Source organism: Octopus bimaculoides, chromosome 6 (assembly GCF_001194135.2).
Source record: "Octopus bimaculoides isolate UCB-OBI-ISO-001 chromosome 6, ASM119413v2, whole genome shotgun sequence".
NCBI classification, from domain to species: domain Eukaryota; kingdom Metazoa; phylum Mollusca; class Cephalopoda; order Octopoda; family Octopodidae; genus Octopus; species Octopus bimaculoides.
The window spans coordinates 64,006,153-64,014,147 of NC_068986.1; the positions used below are offsets into that span (position 1 = coordinate 64,006,153).

General features: G+C 41.2%; 1 long non-coding RNA gene across 1 annotated transcript in view; it reads left to right on the plus strand.

The window, feature by feature from the left end:
- The window catches only part of LOC128248147 (uncharacterized), an 84,633-nt gene that overhangs the window by 6,711 nt on the left and 69,927 nt on the right, over positions 1 to 7,995 (plus strand). The window lies entirely within an intron of this gene.

Below are 7,995 nucleotides of genomic sequence, written 5' to 3' on the forward strand. Positions count from 1 at the left end.
GTGGTGCATAAATTGTCAAGTAAATGAGACGCATCTTTGCCTCCACTGATTCACTTGCAAAGTGTTGAGTAAAATTATTTCATTGCAGACCTCCTTTGAGTCTTTTTATTATCACTGCGACACACATAGTCCCCAGTTGGTAACATTGATTTCAAGGCCTTCCCAGATGAGAGACTGGCATTCCACTTAATGTCTATGTTCCATGTTGGCATGGATTGGAGAGTTATTAATGTAGAAATATGGTATCATAGCTACTAACAGTTGAGGGTTGCGTAGTATTTCTGCTAGTAGGCTATAAAATTTTGTTAAACTGGGCAAAAATCACTAAAGAAACTTATGAAATGCTCCAGACTGCTTATGGATTAATTTCACTGGCACAAGAGGTTTAAGAGTGGTAGAGAGGAGGTGAAAAATAATGAAGTATGAAAGGAAGAGTGATGTCAGACCATCAAAGCTGGTTGAGAAAATTCGCAATTTACTGAATAAAGACTGTTGCATCTCTAAAAACAATAAGTTTGGAGTTGGTGTGGTAACTGTACACATAATTATTCATGAAGATCTGAATATGTGCTTACTAATACCAAGTACCTTACAGTATGTACTGGGTGCATTTTTCAGGACACCAGCTCTAGTAGGATTGACATGTAAGTTGAAAACAAAAAGAAAATAAAAGGGGAAAGGAAAAATCATTGGCTAACTGGGAATGTATTTGAGAGAGAGCAAGGTGGCTTTGTGCCAAGTGGTGACTAAAGTATTACTGAGGGACATGAACAGATGTCTTGCTATAAATGAGATACATGGATATGCTGCATTATATGAGGGTGGTTGAGAGTATCTGGAGGAGACGTAAAGATATTGGTGACATAGTGGCAGAGTGTAACTCTAGTGCTACAAGCTGGTGAGTATAAAGAATATAAATGGATCAAGAGGGAAGGAAAAGGTGGTTAATATCATAAGAGTGTGGGAGGAAAGTGATAGATGGTTAGAGCCTTGACTAGAAGTGGATGTGTAGTTGAGGGAAAATATCAGTATGAAGGGAGAGGTGAGAGAGAAGTGGTTCATGAAAGAGATGACAAACTGGCACAAGAGATGTAAGCAGTAGTGTCAAATTTGTAGATAGATGAGAAAGTAATGAGATGAAGAGCAGGAAGTGGAGAGGGAGAGCAATGGCAGTGAGAGGTACATGAAGATGATGACAGGAGGAAAGGGGAATTAATGGATGTTGAGGATGATAGGAGAGGTGTAAAATATGAGGTATAGAGCACTATGATACAGCTCAGATGGGAGAGATTGAAGGCACAGAAAAGAAGTGATTGTGGGGAGTAGTATGAAAAGGGATGGAGTTAAGAAGGAGGTAAGTGATAGTACAAAAGGGGGGAATTAAATATATCCTGATTAGGCCCTCAAGTGATTACAGCTGTGACAATTAAGAGTGGTAGAGGGATGGGTATTTGGAAGCTGAGATGTGGGGGAAATGCTTGATGTGAGTAGTTGGATGTAGGGCTCAGCATGAACTAACATAAGCATAATCTTTTAGAACCTCACTATCATCATGACATATGGGTCTTCATGAGCACAGCAAATTGCTAATAATCTTGGTATGTGTACATATGTGTTTGTGTGTGTATATACATATATATACAATTCATTCAATCAGGGTCAGATGCAATATGAACCCAACCCTGATGTGAGTATGAAAGGAAGTGGTTTGAGTAAATAAATGATGCTTCATCATAAAGTTGTGCTCAGAAAAAATCTACTTCAACTTAAAGGGGAATAGGAAATATATGTACATCTCCCAGACTCATGCAAAACCTATCTAAATTTAATCAGTATGAATTGTCCCATGCTCAAAATCAAGAATTAGATATTGTCCTTTGGTCGAAATCAGGTGCCAGTGTCATTTTGGTTGAGCTGATAGTCTCTTACAAGAACCAAGGAGATGAACAACACCAATTCATGATGGGAAAGTGCACTAACCTTTTGAAAGAGGGGTACTTTGCACAGTAAAGGCAGTGGAAGTTGGAATGTGAGGATTTGTCACAACATCCATGCACCAACTACAAGGTCAATCTGAAATTAAAGGTTGCAAAAGAATTGCAACAATGAAATGCCTGTCAGAGACAACTGAGAAGAGCTCAATGTGGTTATGAGTAAAAGGAACGATAGATGGAAATTGTAAGAGAATACAGCAAGCCACTAGACATAGGACGGAAACCCAGATTGAAACAGTGTAAGTTTGTGCAATGGAGATCACCCAAAGGTCTTGAAATCAATCTCCACTACAGACGGCATTTAAATAACAGCAGGAGGACACTTAAGTGTCACTACCTTGGTGGGTCAGACTCCCATACCATGTCAGGAACAAACTAGCCAAAATATTTGACAGTTCTTCCTTTGAAGATTTCTCTTGTCTGCTTGGCCTGTAATGAGTTTCTATTTACTATATACATATACACACAATATATATATATGTATGTATGTATACACACATACATATATATTCCCCCACTGCCCCAAGTTAGCTTACCAAATGAACAGAAGGAGCACTTTTATGATACTCTTCTACAGGCTACCTCAAAGATGAATGACAATGATCTCATCTTTGTGGCTGGAGATTTCAATGGGCATGTTGGATGGCAGCCTGGTATCTCACATGGTGTTCATGGGAGTGGGGCATAGAATTGGTTCCCAAATCAAAGAGGGAACATGGCTACTGGAATTCTGTGATGCAAATAACCTTTTGATCTGCAACACCAATTTCAGGAAGCCAGCCAGCCACCTGAAAACCTATCAATCAGGTGACTTTGGTAGCCAGATCAATTACATTCTCACCAGACAGCAGGATGCATGGTTGCTCTTAAATACGAAGAAGCTTCTCTGGTGAAGAATGTAACCCCACCAGCATAGACTAGTCATTAGCAACTTTAGACTCCAGGCCAGAAGGATGCTAAGAAGCAGACCAATCTGGAAAAGAAGGATATGGAAGCTTAAAGACCTTTCATATAGTCACAGATTTAGGGACATCCTAATTGAGAAATTTGATGAGAGGGAGGGGGAGCTACAAACTTGTGACATAGAGGACAACTGGGAATTCTTGCGAGACAGCTTGCTGAGTGCCACAGACCAAATCTGTGGCTGGTGCAAAGTCCCTTCTAGACTTAGGGTAACGTGGTGGTGGAATAATACTGTAGACAGGGCCATTAGAGCAAAGAAACAGGCCTGGAAGAGAGGGGACAGCAGGAAACAGTATTAGATAGCCAGAAGGGAAGCTAGGAAACAGGTATATCTAGCTAAAGGAGAAGCAGAAAAGAAGTTTGCCAATGTTCAGCGTCGTGAGAACCGAAGAACTGAATTATTTCAGATTGCAAGACAGTGTGTGAGAGAAAATTGTGATGTCATAAGAGAGAAATGTGTCTGCATGGATGATGATGCACTTGCTCTTAATGAGTCTGTAAAGAAAAAGGCTTGGCGATGCCATTATGAAAGACTGCTGAACATGGAGGAGGAGAATCTGCCAAATGTTGACCCAATTGAGGTACCAGCTACCTGAATCGACAGTACCATGGTAGATAAAGCAATTAAAGATATGAAAACAAGGAATCACCACTGAGATGCTCAAAATATCTGGTGGTGTGGGCTATGGTCTAATTACCCGTATTGTAAGTCAGGTGGTTCATTCATAAAGGAGTCATACCCAATGACTGGTGTAGCAGCACCATTGTCAACTGCTACAAAAGTAAAGGCGATGCCTTAGATAGAAATAATTACAGAGGTATCAAACTATTGGATCAGGTGATGAAAATTGCAAAGTGAGTCATAGCCCAACTAATTAGGGAGAGATTTAGTCTAGATAAGATGCAGTTTGGTTTTGTGCCAGGTAGAAGCACCACTGATGCTATATTTCTGGTAAGGCAGCTGCAGGAGAAATACCTGGCCAAAGATAAACCTCTGTACTTGGCTTTGTTGACTTGGAGAAAACTTTTGACAGAGACCACGATCCCTTATCTGGCGGTCAATGCAGTAACTAGGGATAGACCAGTGGTTGGTGAGAGCCATATAAGCCTTGTTCAGGTATGCTACCAGTAAGGTGAGGGTGGGCAATGAGTACAGCAAAGAATTCATGGTACAAGTAGGGGTTCACCAAGGATCAGTGCTCAGCCCCCTCTTGTTCATCATAGTCCTCCAGGCAATAACAGAGGAATTCAGGACAGGCTGCCTCTGGAAGCTCCTCTATTCTGATGACTTTGCTCTTGTAGCTGAATCACTACCTGAACTAGAGAAGTTCCAGGTATGGAAGCAGGGACTAGAATCGAAGGGACTTAGGTTCAACTTAGCTAAAACCAAAGTCTTAGTAAGTAGGAAGGTAGACAAAATTACAAATCCCTTCAGGTAAATGGCCCTGCTCAATCTGTAGAAAAGGTGTAGGTAGAAACTCCATAAGATGCACCCAATGTAAGCTTTAGACACATAAAAGGTGCAGCATGGCAGTGAAACATGGGCTATAACAGCCGAGGACATGCGTAGGCTTGAGAAAAAGGAAACCAATATGCTTCACTTGATGTGCAATGTCAGTGTGCATGTTCGACAGAGTCTAAGCATCTTGAGAGAAAAGTTAGGCATAAGAGGAATCAGATGTGGTGTCCTGGTATGGTCATGAGATGCATATAGACGAGGACGCAGTGTAAAGAAGTTCCAGTCTCTAACTGTGGAGGTAACCTGTGGTAGAGGTAGACTCAGGAAGACACGGGACGAGGTGGTGAAGCATGATCTTTGAACTTTGAGCCTCACAGAGGCAATGACTGGTGACTGAGACCTTTGGTGATGTGCTCTGCTTGAGAGGACCCATCTAGCCAAGTTCATCCATGCTGGTGGCATGTAAGGAACACCTTTTGAATGTTGAGCCTCACGGAGGCAAAGTGGCTGAGTTCCTTTCGAGTGTTAGGCCTTGTGAGGGCAAAGTGACTGAGTTCCTCTCAAGCATTGGGCCTGACGGAGGCAAAGTGGCTGAGTTCCTTTTGGGTGTTGGGTGTCACGGAACCAAGTGGCCAAGTTCCTTTTGAGTGTTGAACCTCATGGAGGCAATGACCAAGACTTTTGGTATTATGTCGTGCTTGGGAAGAAAACCCATCAAACCAAGCAAAATTGCAGTCATGGCAGATACCAGTGTCATGCAAATGGCACCCGTACTGGTTGCACATAAAAGCACCCATTACACTCTCAGAGTAGTTGGTATTAGGATGGGCATCCAGCCGTAGAAAACCATGCTAAATCAGACTGGAGTCTGGTGCAGCCTTCCAGCATGCCAGCCCAATCAAACCGTCCAACCCATGCTAGTATGGACAACGGACGTTAAATGATGATGTATATATGTATACACACACACACACACACTTGATACCTCTGTAATTATTTGTATCTAAAGCGTCACCTTTACTTTTGTAGCAGTTGACTATGGTGTTGCTACACCAGTCATTGGGTATGACTCCTTCATGTATCACCTGGTTAACAATATGGGTAACTAGGCTATAGCCGACACTACCAGATATTTTGAGCATCTCTGCGGTGATTCCAGATGGGCCAGGGTTTTCCCTGACTTCATACTCTTAATTGCTTTATCTACCAAGGTACTGTCAATTCGGATAGCTGGCCCCTCTGTTGGGTCAACATTTGGCAGACTCTCTTTCTCCCATTCATTCTCTTTATTGAGCAACCTTTCATAGTGGCGTTTCCAAACCTCTCTCTTTGCAGCCTCGTTTAGTGAAAGTGAACCATCATTCATGTGCACACATTTCTCTCCTACGACATCATGATTCTCTCTCACACACTGTTTTGCAACACGAAATATCTCAAGTCTTTGGTCCCTCACAGCACAGAACATCGGCAATTTTTTTCTTATCTGTTTCCCCTCTGGCTTCCCTTCTGGCAATCTGATACAATTCCCTGCTACCACCGTTCTTCCATTCTTTCCAAGCCTGTTTCTTTTCTCTAACAACATTGTTCCACCACACGTTACCTTGGGTCGAGAGGGGACTTTACACCATCCACAGATCTGGTCAGTGGCCCTCAGCAGGTTGTCCCGTAGAAACCTTCAGTTGTCTTCCACATTATGTAATGCTATATCCCCTAATATATATATATATATGTACATACATACATATATATATATATGGTGGTTGTCTACTCCTTATGCAGAGTTTGACCACCTCCTCTACCTACACCTTAGCACCATCATGGCATCTAATGTGGCTTTTTAAACCAGACAATGTTCTGAAAAGACACCCACATAGATTGCACATCCGATTTGAACCACAAGAGCTGCAGATAAGTTCTCATCTTTGTGGATCTGAAAATGTCTTTTGAGGCCTCCATTAGATTTGCAAACCTTCTGGCATACATTACATTCAAAGATATGCACAGACATATAGGCAGAGTAGTTGGTGGAGGTTCGTTTTCCATGGGTTCACAAATGAGATTTGAGTTTCTTGAAAAAAAAGCACGGTCTGTCACAAACTGTGCACACAAAAAAGTCATTGTAATTCACCTTCTTGTTCGTAACACTCTTCCTTAAATCTCTTTTGGGTCTTGCATGCCTCTTCAAACACTTTCACTCCACTCCACACTTTTGTTCACCATCCAGCTCGATCTGAAGCAAGGGTTTCTATGTCCTCTGGATCCATTCCAAGTGACTTCATAGTGGTCCTTATGCCATCCTTAAACCTTTTTTTAGGTTTACGCCAATAGCGTTTCCCTTCTACAAGCTCACCGTAAAACAGCTTTTTGGGCATGCGTTCATCCGCCATTTGAACCATATGGCCACACCATCTCATTTGGTTTCTCAAAATCATCGCTTTAATTGAGGGGATGCCTGCAGATGCAAGGATATCTGTGTTTCGAATAAAAGAACTCCATTTAATAATTAAAATGTGATGAAGGCATTTTTGGTAGAATTGTTCTTAAAATTTTAAATGCCTTTCATAACAAGTCCATGTTTCACAAGAATACAACAGAGATGGAATGACAAATGATTTGTAAAGAGCCAGATTTGTATTCTTATTTATATGTCGCTGGCACCAAACGCGTGACTCCAAGCCACCAAATGCTTTTGCTGCCCTTTCAATTCGCATCATTTTGTACAGAGCTTCCAAGGTAGATAAATGAATCAACAACCTCAAGTAACTTACCCTTAACAAAAATTTTTGTGGGGTTAAAAACAGCACCACATGCATTACAACTGTTGTTTTAAACTTGATGGCTAAGCCAAAATCATCACAAGCTGAATCAAATGCAGATAGAAGAGAATGACTGACAAGATTGCAGTCGTCAGTGTACAAAAGTTCCCTAATGAGTGAAATAAAAACCCTCGTTTTGAATTTCAGTCTGGTCAGATTAAAAATATTTCCTGCTGTTTGATATTTTATGTAAATACCCTCCTCAGAGTTTTGAAAAGCATTCAAAAACACAACAGCAAAATATATTGCAAAGAGGGTGGGTGCATCAAGGTCTCCTTTTACATGACAAAAGATTCAGAGAGCCTACCACCAAAGTTAACTCTAGTTTTCATATCTTGATGCAAAGCCCTGATCATGTTTACAAATTTTTCTGGGCAACCTTCATTAGAATTAGCCACAGAGCATTTTGATTAACAGTATCGAATGATTTGCTCAAATCAACAAGGCAATGGTACAGGGCAAGATTCCGTTCAATGCACTTTTCTTGCAATTGTCTGATAGTAAAGATACAATCAGCTGTGCCCCTGGAGGAACGAAAATCACACTAAGACTCAGATACTATATTTGGAACTATGAAGGTATTTAAGTGTTCTAACAAAATGCAGGCAAGTACCTTTCCAACCACAAACAAAAGTGAAATCCCACAAAAAGTACCACACAGATCCTTTTGCCCCGATTTATACAAGACTAAAATGGCATCAATCCAGTCCTGAGGCACTTTCTCAGTTCTCCAACAGTGACAAATTAATATACTTAAGAGTTC